Source organism: Sesamum indicum, linkage group LG9, assembly GCF_026168435.1.
Source record: "Sesamum indicum cultivar Baizhima isolate 11 linkage group LG9, ASM2616843v1, whole genome shotgun sequence".
NCBI classification, from domain to species: Eukaryota; Viridiplantae; Streptophyta; class Magnoliopsida; order Lamiales; family Pedaliaceae; genus Sesamum; species Sesamum indicum.
Genome location: NC_142665.1, coordinates 17193889 through 17211500, shown reverse-complemented (window position 1 = coordinate 17211500; position 17612 = coordinate 17193889).

The window sequence follows — 17612 nt, the reverse complement described above, 5'->3', positions numbered from 1 at the left end:
ACAAGTTTTTTCACCATAAAAAAATTATTTATCACGGCTAAGAGCTAGTTATGATAAATATTTTAGCCACCCTCTCAAAAAATCATAACTAAGAACTGTTGCATAATCGAAGTTAATAACTATTTGCTAAAACTATTAATTATTAACTATGATAATTAACTGTACGTAGTTATATATTATAATTCTTGTAATGCTGCAAGAAAGTTTTATATCTCCATTGGGTTTGAAAAGACCGAATTTTAAAGATTAGATCACGTAGAGAAAGAATTTATGGTGAGTTTATTTAGCAATATTATTCATACCATTTGATATAATTTTCGAATTAAATTCATTTTGATGTCTGTTGATATAAAAAAATATTAAAAAGTCTTCTATGAAAAGTTAAATATCAGAAATAACTACTATGTTATAAATAATGACCTACACAACCCCTTAGTCAATTCCAACCTTTTTTCTTAAGGACAATGACTAAAACGCTCCTCTATATATATGAGGAAAAAAAATTATATCTATATAGTATATTATATAAATTTTAATTAAAAAATACCCATAATATATCTATAACTTATAAAATTAAAATTTGTATATGGAACAAATTATTTTTTTGGTCCGTTAAATATGCCCAATATCAATTTTAATTCGATAATTATGCCTATTTTTTAAGCGTTAAGTTTCAAAAATTAATAAAATTTAATCCTTTGATAGCCCAGAATTTTAATATTTACCTAAAAAATAACATGACATGTCAATTAAATATTTTTGAAAATTTTTTGTCCTACGTGGCTTTAGAAAATGAGTAGATGACACGTTGGATACAATTATATTATATATATTAATTAATATAATTTATAAAAATAAAAATATTATTTTAAAAAAATAATAATCACCCCCTCACCTCCCCTGCCGCCTCTGCAGAGAGGGCAACGGCTACGCCGCCCCCCATCTAGACTACTAGCATCGCTCAGAAGCAGAGGGCAACGCAGTCACCCTCGTTGCGTGGGGATGAGGAGGGCGCCCCCCCCCCCCACTCCGCAACAGCGGCGGCGGCGGCGGCGGCGGCGACATTTTCTTTTAAGAATTAATTTTAACTAATTTAATTATGTAATTAAAAATATTATATTAAAAAATATTAATTTAATTATATATTTACATATAAAATATATTTTATTATTAATAAAGAATTTGCATATTATTTAAGATTTATTAAATTATATATATTATATATTATATTATAGAGAGATAAGGGCTAAATTGTCAAAAAAATGTATTTTCAGACAGTGACCGTGTACTACCACTCTTTGGCCTCAGGGTTTTTTTTTTTAATTTTATTTTTTTTTATATCACAAGAGTTGTAATTAATACTTTATTTTTATCATAAAGTTTCTTTTAACATTTCCAATATCACATTCTCCTTGGACTTTTTCCTATAATTTCGAAGTTCAACAGATATAACAAATTCCAATCACTCGTGATTATGACTATTTTTACATATTTTTGCCTAGTACGTACTTCCTACCAATAGTAGTCCTTTTCCTAGACGTTCTTACAACCTCCAGCTGCAATTTGTTTCTGCGCCCAGAGTCCCAGACCCTTAACAGACTTTAATAAAACAAAGCTTTAAGTATAACTAGAATCATGAGAAGTTAACCTAATAAGTTCCTCCTCACACCTAACCCTAACTACATCCTATCAAACAAAAAGACTCATCCTCACATTCCCATCTATAAATATGTGGCCGAAACTTCGATTTTAAATCAACACACAACGGAAATCGCCTCTTTAAACTCTACAATCAACCAATCAATCGTGAAGAAATCAAGCAATGGCAACCTTCAACTTTCACTTTGTTGTATGTTTGATTTTGGCTGTCTCATTTTCAAGCAGCATGCGTTCAACTTGGGCAGCCCGCCATCTGTTACAATCTTCTCAACCAACACAGCCAACATTGCCAACAATTCCACCACTGCCTAAGGTCACACTGCCACCTCTGCCCGCAATGCCAAACCTACCCGCCGCCACACTTCCACCACTCCCAAGCACGCCTCTGCCAACTCTGCCGACTAATCCATCTCTGCCGAAGCCCACATTGCCACCTTTGCCAACCTCCATGCCTACTATCCCGAACGTGGCGCTGCCTCCATTGCCAGCCTCTTCATTCCCCACAATGCCTTCTATTCCAACTATCCCCACAACAATGCCTTCTTTCCCTTTCCTCTCACCACCTCCCTCAAACTAGTTCTTGAGTCAATATGCCAGTTTAATTCTATCCTCCATTTTCAGCACTTCATGATTATTTGTGTTCGTACTTGGTCGCCATTATACACTATAATTTCTTGCTTTGTAATGTGTTATATACATCTTGTAGCTTCGTAGGCTTGATTTTCTTTGTGTTTTGCCTACATACAGCCTTGGCAGATGCCGGTGTGATATACGGATATTAATCTTATTGCATCTTCAGTTCCATTCTGTAGAATTTCGTTTTGTATTGAGAAGCGTGATGTGTCGTTGGTGATCAACAACTATATATTAATTACCGTATCAGCATAATGTCTTAATAAATGAAATTGGGGGTTGGATTTTCTATTTCAAATTCTATTGCATGTATTTTTATTTTATTTAATATAAATAATATTATCTTTATACCTTAATGTATATATATTAAATAAAATAAAAAGATGCAATAGAATTTATAATAGGAAAATGAATTCGATGAATTTGTTTACACATAACTCAGAACATTTAAACAGACTGATGACAATACTAATTCCACTTGGAAAAGATTTGTATTATACCTCTTTTATTTCAATTCTATTTCTTTCTTTGACTCAGAAAAAATGTAATTTTATTTCTATAATTTATGGGATGGCATCATTGACCCTGCAAAAATTAATTTTCTCGATTTAGTCACAATTCTTAAAAATTTGATAATTTTCATGAATTGGCCGAAAAATTGCATATAATTTGGACATGACTTAATTAAATTACAATTTTAGTCCTATAATTTATGGGGCATTAGCATTTTTAATATTGTAACTTAGGAGAGTCGGCTTTTCGGTCTTATTGGGCTTTAGTATTTTTAATCCTATAACTTAGGGGAGTTGGCTTTTTGATCTTGCACGAGTTGATTTATAGTACTAAAACATATTTTGGGGATTTTTAAGCTTATGTGGCAATTGAAATGAGGTGGAAGATATATTGAAACTTTTTGAATTATATTATAATTTGTAAAATTAAAATTATTATTTTTGAAAAAAATCCTCCCCCACCCCACGCGCAAGCCCGCCACCAGACAATCGCGCCCCCGCTCACCGTGGCCTACCCTGTTCCATGCTCCCCCTCCCTCGTTGTCGCCTACTCTCCTCCCCACCCCCTAGCTGCCCCCCTTAGAGATCGATGCCGTTGCCCTTCAATCTCGGCGATGGGCAACGGCGTCGCCTAGAGGTGAGGAAGACATGGGGCGCCCGCACTAATCTTTGGGCGCCGCCCTCCTCTACGGCCTTTTTTTCTAAAACAATTTATAAAAAAATAATTTAATTAATATTATTATAGTAAATAGTATAGATTTATTAAAATATATACTAAATAATTATTCGAATTAATTAATGAAATACAATTTTTATTGTTATTATAATTTAATTTTACAATTGAAATTATAACATTTAAAAAGTATATATTTTTTAAAATTTTGATATTTAAATAATGTCCAGGCAGCATGCATGAATGGCCACATATCATTACACGTAATTGTACGTGCGTACAAATTGCCAGAGATTCAAGCAATTACCTGCCACATGGGCAATTTTTGATTGATTTCCAAAATTTCACCGAAAAATTCTATAGAAAACCCTAATTTGGACTAAATCTCATTATTTTTTCAAGTTATTAGACTTAACAAAATACGGGCATAATTATCAGACCAAAATTAATATTAAGTATACTTAACGGACTAAAAAAATAAATTTCAATTGCAAATTAATGAAACAATTTCAATGGGCTTCTATAAGATTGATTTCGTTTACCTTTTAAATAAATCTTGTATGGAGAAATAAATTTTAAATTAATATGTAATAACATCTCATACATAGAGATCAACTTAAATTTTAAAAATTAATTTGAATAATCTTTTAAAAAACAATAATCCAAAATCAAATTAATAGACTATCAAGTAAATTTATAATTTTCGACTTAAGATCAATTGTTTAAAAGATAATATATTAGTATTAAGATTCAAGCCGAAAATATATAATGAAATTTCTATAAGTTAAGCACAGACTTCTTTTATGATGTAATTTTTCTTTTTTAGTTTGTAAAGATAACCAGCTTTATCAAGCATCTACATTAAATATTAAAATTAAATATTTGTTAGTTTTGTATATATATGCTAAGGGAACTTGTATTCTTAAAAAAATATTTGTCATGCATGATCTGATTTATGATTAAAAATTTGCCATATTCAGCCATGACCAAAATACTTACCATGATTTTTTTATTATAGTTAATATTTTCGCCTCGCCTATTAAAATCATGAGTCATAGTCACTCTATAAATGTACCTGATGATTATTTTTAACGATTTTTCACTTTTGCCAATGATAATTAGCCATGATATAGATTCATATTTTATAGTAGCGAAATCAACTAATTTTTTTTATAATGATTAATTATATCATATAAATTATCTTTCATTTCTCGTGAACTATGGTGAAAAAATATTTATTTTTGTATAAATTAAAATAAGGAATAATTACACTCCCTCCTTAAAGTTTGTTGTAATTACAAGTAGACCCCCTGTGATTTGAAATATTACATCTAGCACTCTTAAAGTTTGCTTTCGTCTAATAAATAATTCAAAATTCTCCGAGTTTGCTGATATTAACAAAAAAAAATTAGAAAAAAATTATATTTATCCCTAATTGACTATTACTGATTTATTACAGGTCAAATAATTTATTTTATGACCAAAATACTCTCACGTCTTCACTCGTTAATGCATGTGAAGAGGTATATCTTCACCGTTACAAGGGTAGTTTAGTCGAAATTTTATTTTAACCTGCAATAAGTCAGTAATAAGTCAATCGGGGATAAATATCATTTTTCAGTCAATGGTATTGCTAATAGCAGCAAATTCGATTAATTTTAATTAACGGAAGGACTTATTTGTTAGACGGAAGCAAACTTTAGGGATGTCAGATGTAATTTTTCGAACTACAGGAGATCTATATGTAATTATAACAAATTCTCAAAAAAGGGAGTGTAATTATCCCTTAAAATTATATTATTTTCACATACTACCCTTCAAAATATGTCGAATTTATTTATTTCAGGAGTAAAAAAAATGTGGTCGAATTTAGCATCAACACTTTTCATATTTGTAGGGGTCAAATAACTATATATGTTTGAGGGGATAATTATGGTTGTTCACATGTTTTATATTTCTAACTATGTCAATAATTTCATACGTTTAGCAATTGGTCCCACATCTTTTATATTTTTGTGATTTCAATTAGTTTTCACCAATATTCACTTTTTTTGTGAACTCCAATGAAAAAACTTGAAATAAAAATAAAATTAAAAACATACAGATCAAAATGCTATTCTATAAAGTTAAAGAACGAAAGCGCCAAATGACCTAAGTTACAGAATAAAAATCCATTTAGCTCGAATTAAAAGACAGACAAATAACATAAGTTGATAACATATTTTCTATCACATACTGATAAAAGAAACTAACCTCATCCAACTCAATCACATATTGAAAAAATCGCACGTAAAGTGCAGTACGTTCCCCGGGCCAATAATCCAAGCACAAGTTCTTACAAACCTCCAGCTGGATTTTATTGTTGCACCAAAACCCTGAATAAGATTAAAATTTCACACAGTACAATTGGCCTTCAGACAACTAAACTTTAACTAGAATCATGAGAAGTTAACCTAATAAGTTCTTCCTCATACCTACCCTAACCACATCCTATCAAAGCAAAGACTCTTCATCACATTCCCATCTATAAATAGTTGCCCAAAACTTCGATTCTAAATCAACACACAACGGAAATCGCCCCTTTAAACACTATAATCAACCAACCACTCGTCAAGAAATCAAGCAATGGCAACCTTCAACTTTCACTTTGTTGTATGTTTAGTTATTGCAGTCTCTCTTTCAAGCAATATCTATTCAGCGTGGGCGGCCCGACATCTACTACAATCTTCTCAACCGGTGCAGCCTGCATTGCCAACAATTCCACCTCTGCCCACAATGCCAAACTTCCCGAGCGCCACATTGCCACCATTGCCGAGCATGCCTCTCATGCCAACTCTACCGACCATTCCATCTCTGCCGAAGCCCACATTGCCGCCATTGCCGACCTCCATGCCCGCTATCCCAAAAGTGGCCCTGCCTCCGTTGCCAGCCTTTTCATTCCCCACAATGCCTTCTATTCCAACTATCCCAACCACAATGCCTTCCTTCCCATTCCTCTCACCACCACCCTCGAACTAGTTCTTGGGACGATATGTCAGCATAATTCCATACTTGTACTTGCTTCCCATTATGCACTATCTTTTCTTGTTTGGTAATCTGCCACATTTTGTATTTTCATAGACCTGATTTCTTTGTGTACTGCATATTCTGGCTTTGCTGATGTTGTTGTAATATATGGATATTGTTATTGGATTTTCCTTCCAGTCTATAAAACTTAGTTTTCCATGTTCGTTGTAGTTTGAATGCCTTAAATTTTATCGGATGTCCCGAAGGCACGCAGTTTGAAAGCCTTGACCAATCCTTGGTGATCAAGAACTTAATCCAAATCTCTTGGTCAGTTCCTATGATGTATGGACACAGATACGGCAACACGAAGAATATAAAAAATTTAGAACGTGATACGGCACTGACATGGCTATGTATAATATATATTTTTATTATATATATTCTTAAATTCTCGTAAAATTAAAATATATAATGTGAAAATATCAAGATAAAATATATAATAAGCATATCTTACATTTATATTTTTAACCAAATGTGGCTTCAAAAATGTACATAATCAATTTATTCTAAAAATTACAGAATGATTTTTTTTCAATATTCAAATTAGCTAAATCATCATGACTATCTTTCAAATTTGTAGTAATTTCATCCCAAAACTTTCAATCAGAGATAAGTGAATTAATTCTTTTTCTTTTCTATTAAGCCCAATTTTCTTTGTTTTTTTAAAGACGGTCCAAAACTTTCTATCCTAAACATATCGTAAACATCTCCATAACCTGTCAGACACGCCTGTTCTTCTTTTTCTTTTTTATTTTATTTTTTTGGACACCTGTCAGACACCCATATATTTTAATAATTTTTCAATAAGAAAAAATATCTTATACCCCAACAATGTTCTTTTCATAACTAAACAAAGAAAATATATTAATAAAACAACTATTAATTATTCAGAAAAATAAAAACACTGTCAATCTATGTTTGATGCAAAAAGACAACACCAATACAGAAAAATGGACATTCTTGAATTAATTAAATATCAACACAATTGCAATATCAACATTTCACAATCTCAAACTAGATACTTCATAATCTTAACATCAATATTCTATAATCTCAAACTATTAATTAATAAAATAATTATCAATATTTTGTTAAGATTATATAATAATATTTATTGCTTAAACTAATTCTTTTTATTTCTTCTCTCTTGAAATTTTAAGAAAATTAGGGGAAGTAGGTGTTTTGGACCAAACCTAAAGAAGACCATAAAATTGAAGGGAAATAACAGTTTTTTCCCTCCAAACAGCAATAAAAAAAAAATACGCGCCTTTTTATTATTTTAGCCTTATATTTCTACTTTTTCGTCCAATTTTAAACTGAAGAAAAATTAAATCCCAACGCGGTTTCATATAGATTCATTTTCATTTTCTCTTCGTCTATTCTTTCTATCCGAAAGTCAATTTTTTTTATTTATTTTCTGTTTTACTTCCATATTTCATACATCGACTTTTCATCCCAACCAAACCAACACTAAGCAATTAGTCAGGTGTTCGTTTTATTTTTTTTTATTTCAAAGCTAAGTTATTAACTATTATAATCTAAGTAATAGACTTTTTTGGATAAAAATGCATGAAATAATGTTTTTTTTAGATATATCATGTTATATAAAATGATTTGATTAAATATATCTTTGTTGATAAAGTAATATATAGTCAATGCAGATATGTGTAGAGGTGAGGCGGTGAGGGCCATTTGTTCACATTCTTTGGAAAATTTGTGGCTGCTACGTGGCTGGCCCTCCAATGTTCACATTATTTTTTTATTTTTATTTCTTAACTTTTTATATAACTGCAATTTGATTCCCGAGCTTCTAAATTTATCTAAAAATTATAAAAAGTTTCAATTTAATATTTTAAATTTTTTTAATATATTTAAAATTTTATCTATAATTTATTTATTAATAAATTTATTTTTTAATAATTATTAATTAAATTCGTAGATTTTGCACCTAACGTTATTTATAATATAATTTTCTTGTAATAATCTCTTTACTTGCTTTTATTCTTTATATTTGTGGAAAATGGTCTAAATTGAGGAATATTTTAGGGAAAGAATGGAATTTAAAAGATAAATCTAAAGAAATTAAATTACTTATTATAGACCAAGTAATTTGTCGATTAAAAATCCAAAAATTAAAGACTTATTTAATTCAAAAAATAATTTGTGAATAATCATTATGATTTTAGAATTATAAAATCAATTCATTATGAATCCACTTATGAAATAAATGGTCTTATTCTAAGTTTATTTTTCATAAATAATTGATTCTAACATAAACTTATTTAAATTTCTTGTTTCTAATTGAACTTTATTTTCATTGAACTTGAGCGTGGTATTGACATATAAAATTATATTGTCTATTCAATTTAATATTTCTAATCATAACAGAAAATTTAGAAAAAATAAAATAAAACATCTCAAGTTACTCATACTTTTATAATATCTTATTCTAAAATTTAAATTATATTGAATTAATAGGAAATCCTCCCACGGATTGCTTCTCCTAATTATATGGCCTTATATATATATTCTTCCTATTCCATATTAAGATTTTCACTAATTTTATTTAATTATTTATAAATAAAACATGTTATTACGATAGAACTCTTTATTCGAACTTATTTTTATTACAATTCTTTCTCAATTCAACTATATATGTAAGTAAACAATAACTATTATTTAAAAATTAATTACAAAACTATTTATTCGTACGTATACATCAATTTATAATCTACTATTACGTCAGAAAGGCATATCTGGCGCCACTAAAAAAAAAGAAAAAAACATAAAACATAGGAAATCATCTGACTTTCTTGTAATAACAATAGACTAATGAACTCCTGAACTAACAGTGTTTAGCGGTTTTAGTGCAGTAACAGCGAAGACGGAACCCTCGGCATCTACCACCGGTGAATCCCTCTGTTTTGCACACTGAAACACACTTGGGGTCCTTTAAGCAGAAGCCTTTGAATTTGTTGCTCTTTGCTATGCAAAGTTTTGGTTCTGCCTTAGCTTCCACATGTGGAATTGTGACATCTGTATTCAACAAGACAAAATGCTGTTAGATAGAACTAGTAATTTGCGGCGCACTGTGTGTGTGCAATTTTTATAAATAATATTAAAAATAAAATATGTATAAAATTTTATTGTTTAATAAATTTGTATATAAAATAATAAGTTAATTTATAAAAGAGAGTGATAAAAGAACGATGAATGAATTTGTTTTTTTTATCAAAAAATAATGGGAGAATGGGAAGTTAGAAAAATAAAATAAAATGTAAAAAGAAAAACAGATCAAAAAATGAAGAAACACCAAAGAGGTGATCTTCCTTACTATATAGTATAGATTTTCGTATCAAAAAGTAACAACATAAATAATTAGGGTAAATTACATTGACACCCCCGAAGGTTAGGTCAAAATATACAAACATCCAATACTTTTTTATAAATTATAGCTACACCCCCTGAGATTATAATTGTAATTACAACTACACCATTTATTTAAATACTAAACTTACATCAATACTCTCTGAAAAGGTTACACTTACATCCTCTGTGGTTGTAGCTGTAATTTTATAAAATATAGGAGTGTTTATGTAATATTGATTAACCTCAGAAGGTGTCAATGTAATACCCTAATAATTATAACATATTGCTTCAAAAATAATTCAATATTGTCCATTCAAATTCATTCCAAATACTTGTTTTGTAGTTAAAAGATCTATTAGTTTCATTTGTGGAAAATTTTTAGTGTCATTGTCTAAATACGAAATTTAGGAACAAACAATGAACATTATATAGATCTCATTCCTCAAAGCATGTTTATGCAAATACAAATAAATAGTGAAAAATGCAAGCAACCCCCTTGTAATATTGCAAATGAGCAAATTACCACTTTATAAAAAAATAAATAGCGATTTACCTCCTTATATTTTCTAAAATATAACAATTTACCTCCCCTATGATTTTTAAAAATGAAGCAATTTTTCCTCCCTATATAAGGAGGTAAATTGCTTCATTTTAAAAAGTACAAAAGGGTAAATTGCTATTACTTTTTTTTTATAAAAGAGTAATGTGCTCATTTTCAATATCATAGGAGGTAAATTGCTATTCCCCTAAATAAATATACTCGTATAAAAATATAATAAAATTACAACATTTTTGCTATTCAATAGAAAGGGTACTTACGAGCAATCATGATAATCAATAACATGAAAAAAACGCCAAATGCCTTCTTATTCTCCATAATAGTGAATGCAATGAGCCAAGATTTTATTATGAAAATGCTTTCTTATTCTATGAAAAGTTGTACTTCACATAAAGTATAAATAGGTGAGAAAATGAAATGAGTAAATAACGCTTTTTCACCTATTTCTTTTCTAAAAATTGTCGAACTTTACTCCACGCCAGACATCTTCACCAGAATCTCAGTTATTTGTTATGCTCAGAAACCGAGACTTAATAGAAGACCACGATTGTTGGGATCATTGAACTGAACTAAAGAGACATAAAGAAAATATAATATATAGATATATATAGTTTATTTAATGAAGTAAAATAAAACAAAAAAATAAATAAAATAGATGTTTTGGTTTTGTAAGAATTTGTTATTTTATTTTATTATGAATTAATTAAGAAGTTACTTTACATGGCTCTCAAAGAGAAATAAAAAAATTTATGCTTTTTCCAAATATATATAATTATATATAACATAAGAAGCAACTTTTGCTAAGAATCGATCTAAATGGCCCTACGGGTCTTCGGTCTCATCAGACTCGCTAATACTTGGAATCTTGATTCCAAGTTGGATAGCTTCAGTTAAAATATGAGGAGCTGAGGGACTATGCCTTGGAGGGTCCACAGCCAAGAGAAGAGCCTGGTAGTTTTTCGTCCTCTCGAGGCTAGTTTGTCTAGCAGTTGCTTGGTCCCTCTTTTGAGGTTCGAGCTCTCTCGATGGTGCCTCGTTAGGGGGTAGTGTGGGTAGTTCGTCTTCTGATAAGGAAAGCCTACTTTTCCACTTCCTCAAGATAGTCGTCATCTTGCCAGTCCAGCTACCTTTACTCTCTATTTTCTGGGCCTAAATTTGCCCCAGGGCCTCTAAGAGGATAGCAAGGAGGTCGTGGAGGGCCTGCATGCTCCATTATATATTGGACCACCGCTCTTGATGCAGCTTGTGCTAAGGCATCTTCGATCATCTGCCGAAGGCTTCATGCGTAAGCTAAAGCATAGGGGGAGGAGGAGCTCCTCCTGCTCCTCAGGTCTTTGGTTGTCCTCACCCCTTCTAGGGCTAAATGGTTGTTGGACTTCTTCTTGAGTGCATGCTCGGAGATCCCTTCAAGCTCTCCTTGGCCCCCGTTCCGTGCTCTTAACCTAGTGTTCATCTTCGAATGTCGAATCACAATGTTCCCATAGATGGCACCAAGTTGATGTCGTCAAAAAGCGAGATCCCCTGAATTTGTATTGTAGGGGCACAATTCAACATGATTTACACTAAAGTTTGATATAAGTTATTCACTTCCCCTTCTAATGAGAAAATGAGGGGGTATTTATACTAATACCAATGTATGTTATTTAAGGTATGTATCGGTAAAGTGCTACTTTAACCCTCACCTACCCCTTATTATATTGCTATGATCATTGATCGAGATTATTCTAATAATTTGTTGTACCACATCAATTTGATAAATTTGACTTGAACCTTCCTTTTCAAGAATATCATCTTTATCTTATTCTCCATCATAATTAAAACTGCCTCTAGTGTTAGATTTAACGCACAGGAAAAGCCTAGAAATTTATGAATTTATTTTAATCCAAAAATATTAAATTAACGCCCCCAATTCATTTATATCGAATAGATTTCCTAAACTTCAATATGGATGTTTGTACATTAAGTTTGAAAGATTATTATTTCGTTGATTATTGAGGAGGTTATTATATCCTATTATTATTTTTTTGGGAAAGGTAAATTTCATAAATGGAAAAAAAAGGTATAATGCAACAGTGCTCGTATGATATATTATCCCCCGACATGTCAAGGGATACGTCATAATCTATAAAGTGCACTAGAGCTAACAGAGCTAGGAAGATTTTTGCTAAGAATTCGTAATTTGACATCCTCTATGATTAAGCTAGCTAACGTAGTCGGCGGCCTCGAAGTGTGCTCGAACCGTCTCATGTTGCGTTCCCTCCAAATGTGGTAAATGGATACCCCAAGTAGCGCATGGTATGCCATGTTAATAATGTGTTTGCCCCTCCACTTCTTAGAAGCCCATTCAATATCCATCTGCCATTGTCCGTTAGGCCAAAGAAATCGAATAGTTTATCTGATAATAGTCAAACAACGTATACTATACTGATAATGAAAGAACAAATGCGTGTGTGTCTTCAAGTTGTCCTCAGTACATAGGACGCATCCTCCTAAATATGATAACCATTGCTTGTCCGTCGTAGCAAGCTTTTCCTGAATAGCGAGCCAGAGAATGAACATGTGCCGAGGAATTTTTAGAGGTCCAGAAAATAGTGAATACCAGCCTACTTTTGGACCTGGGAGATCAAATAAGCGATAGAGATAAAATTGAGTAAGTAAATCCTATTATTATTGGTAAAGGGAATTTGTGTTAGTTAATGGATTCTTTGGGGGGGGGGGGTAATTGAAAATTCTTTTTATTTTTAGGAATAATTGATGAGGGGTGGCACATAGGTGTAAAATATAATTAAACTAAAATATATATGCAAACATTAAAGAATATTTAGGTAATTACATCTTCTAATATTTTTATACGATGTAAATATGTCTCATAATTTAGAATATAACTTTAAGAAAAAGCCATTGTTTTTATAGACGAGACTAAAATTTTAGCTATAATTAAAAGTCATGATAATTGTTTTAACTAGAGATAAAATTTTGATAAATATTAATGAAACCATGCTTAAAATTTAAATTTTTGCATTCGATCATTATAGTTTATATTAATTTACCATAATTTTCAAGCCGTGGTATTTTATAATATAGGAAATACTCCATTATTTACACCTAAATCTGCAAATAAATAGACTAATTGGTTATAAAATCCTGCAACGTAATAGTTATTATGCAAGAAACTTAATTATCTCATTCAAATTCATCACATATTTTGGCCAAAACCTAAAGTAAATTGCAGTAAGTTCTTGGGGCCAATGCTAATCCATGCATTTCTTACAAACCTCTCCACCTGGAATTTGTTGTTGCACCAAAACGCTGAATAAGATCAAAATTTCTCAGACAATAATTGGCCTTCATACAACAAAGCTTCAAGTATAACTAGAGTCATATGAAGTTAACCTAATAGGTCCTCCTCATACCTACCCTAACTACATCCTATCAAAATCAAAGACTCTTCATCACATTCCCATCTATAAATATGTGCCTAAAACTTCGATTTTGAAACAACACACAACGGAAATCGCCTCTTTCAACTCAATAATCAAACCAACCAATCATCAAGAAATCAAGCAATGGCAGCCTTCAACTTTCACTTTGTTGTATGTTTAATTTTGGCCGTCTCACTTTCAAGCAGCATCCATTCAACTTGGGCGGCCCGCCATCTATTACAATCTTCTCAACCAGCGCAGCCAACCTTGCCAACAATTCCACCACTACCTAAGGCGACACTGCCGCCTCTGCCTGCAATGCCAAACTTGCCCACCGCCACACTTCCACCACTACCAAGCACGCCTCTCCCAACTCTGCCGACTAATCCATCTCTACCAAAGCCCACATTGCCACCATTGCCTACCTCCATGCCCGCCATCCCAAACTTTACGTTGCCTCCATTGCCGGCCTCTTCATTGCCCAAAATGCCTTCTATTCCAACTATCCCAACCACAATGCCTTCTTTCCCATTCCTCTCCCCACCTCCCTCAAACTAGTTCTTCACATGAGATGCCAGGATACTATTCCATTCTCCATTTTCATTCATTAATGATTTCGCATTTATATTTTCTTCGTGTTTTCTACTATATTTCTATCCAGAATTGTGTTGGTAATAGTTTTATTACTTTGCATTGAATCATATCTATTGTAATGCCTCGACGTATTTGTGTTGTAATCTTTATTGTTTTATATGTCGTCTCTACTGGTGCAATTAGATCTATTTACGAAATTCATGATTACTTTTTCGATTGTTTTTTCTAGTAGAATCGGTGATCAAACAACTATAACACTTTCCTTGGAAGATTGTGTTTCTAAAGAAACTTATAGTGACTAAGGTTATTCATTTATCACAATTTGATGTTCATGATCACGATTATAATTAATTCTAAATACTGTTGTCAGCAAAAAGAAATTACATAAATTTTTATTTTTGTTCTTCATTTAATATTCTCATATATATTATCTGTGCATATAAGGGAAAGTATATTTTCTTGATATATATTCAAGCTGTTCATGGCATCAGAAATAAATTAACAGCTATTATATGTTGTATTATGATATAATAATACAATATTTTATAAAGTTATTTTATCCAAACATTTTAAAAACTTATTTTTAAAATAAAATCCAACATTTTGTAAGCTCCTAAAACATCTTATAAGATGTAGAAACTTATAAAATGTCTTAAAACGGTCTAGCCAAACACCCTCTAAATTATTTTCGAATGGTTCAAAAATCTCTCTTTGTCAAGTTTATCTAGTTTGAAACAAAATAGCATTTTATTCTTATAATAAGTCTTATTTAAAAATTTTCAATTGGTGGATGTTCCGATGGTTACACGTTGTTGGATGTTCAATGGACTTACTATGGCAGTATATGCAGAATATTGTTGCAAAATCCATCACAACAGAGTGACAAAACTTTCCGACATTGATTGTCGTAAAATCTGTCGCAAATGGTGGAAAGAACTTGATGGGAGAAATTGCTGTCGTAATCTCTGGCAAAATATGTCACGAATGGCGCTTTGCCAAATTTTTGCAACAAAAGTTGTGACAAATAGCATATGTTGCAAATTTGTGACGGTATTATTGAGACCTTGGGACAAATTGGCAATGGATACACAAAAAGGTGCTTGCAGTGCAAAATCAGACGCATGCTAAGACTCGTGCGTATAATTTTAAAGATGAATTTATATAGCTGAATGAATATAATCTTTTACCAAAAAACAAAGTTTAAGTTAAATATATGAAATTAATATATTTTATAGAAAAAAATATTACTAAAATCAATATTCAAGATAATTTACGATAATATTAATTTAATTTTTATCCTGAAGGCCTCATTTACATATGGATGTTAGACATGATATCACAAGTTATCAGGCCCAATTTCTTGTTTAATTTAAAAATAGTTTTGCCCATTACAAGAGCATAGGGTTGGGTTGTGATATTACTCTTTACCATTTAGCTGGTGCTAAATTTAGCATGGATCCACAGATGGTGATATAAAATTTTGAAGGTCCAAATTGTCCTCGTCAACTTATTTATTGTCCTGAAAATACCCTCATATTTCAACATATTTACCCAACATTCTTGTCACGTAAATTATTCCAAGATAGAGTTTTTGACAAAAGAAACATCCAAATCTAAAAGTCTCCATCTTTATAAAAGAGAAATAGCGCCCTAGTTCAAGCCTTGTCGAATGCGGCTATTTTGAAGAAATGCACAAACTCTTTATTTAAAATCCATTTTACTTTTGAAAAAAATGTTTCCCCATAGTTTTCTATTTCTTTTTTTTTTTTGTTCTATTGGTCTGTTTATATATTAAAAAAATCGGCAAGGGAGGTGGAGGGGCTTGAGGCGGCTGTGTTGGGCGGGGGATGAGGAGGACTAGTGGGAAAGAGGGCGGTGTTAGGCCAATGGGGAAGGGGTTGGCGTCTCGTCGTTGGCAGACAAGAACGGGGAGTACAAGCTAGCGCAACGGAGGGGGGGGAAACGAGAAAGATGAGCGCGAGCTAGCGCGGCGTCACCGATAAGTAGAGAAAGGGCAAGGGAGGTGAGGGCAGGGAAGTTAGTAGTGGGTGCAATCTTTTACAAGGAGGGAAGAAGATAAGGCGGAAAAATAATCAAATTATTTGATATTTGATTGAAATTAATCGATAAAAATTCGTTTGAACTCGATTTATTAAATTCAACAAACCAAACTTGAACAAAAAGTTTTGTTCAGTAAACTTTTGAGCTCGGTTCAAGCTCGATTCGATTAGTGCAAAAATAGTAAAATATACTTAAAAATATCAAATTACTCGAGCTCGACCCGAGTTTGATCCAATTAAAGCTCGTTTGAGCTCGACTAGAATAATAATCAAATCAAACTCGAACATAATTTTTAAGCTTGATAATAATTTAAACAAGTTTGAGCAATAATGTGTTCGGTCCGATTCGAACCATTTACACCCTTGAACAAGATGATGTTTGGCAGCAACTTATTTTGTTTTTAAGTACATATAATAATTTAATATAATATAAGTAATCAATTATGATTAAGTAATTAACTAAAATTTCTAAATATCCATAAACTTATTTTAAATTTTATTTTACTAATTATACTAAGGATTTATAATAAATTTAAATATATATTAAATAATACTATTATTAGATATACATTTTATATTATTATATATTTGTAAATATTTTTTATGAAGATGAATATAGTGGTGGGGGAAAAATGATATAGATATAATATATATATATATAAAAATTTCAAACATTTTTATATTTTATGATCTGACCACTGTGACATAAATATGTTTGTCTTACTATAAGTAATTTTGTCAATTACACATTTTATCCTTTATAACAACTACAAAAATAAACACATCATTAAATTTTCACATATAATCACTCTATAATTCACACAAAATAAATAAATTATTAAAAGTATCATCTTATCACCCAATACTAATCATGAAATTATCTAACCCCCTTTTAATCCCATCCAAAATAGTAAAGAAGACTTAAAAGTAATAATATCACAAGAACAACTCTGTCTAAAACACGTTGATGACTTCATAGCAAATAGCATAGACAAATACAGATAGATGTCAAGTCTAAATAGCTATAGATAGATCATATATATAATATATAAACATAGATAAACT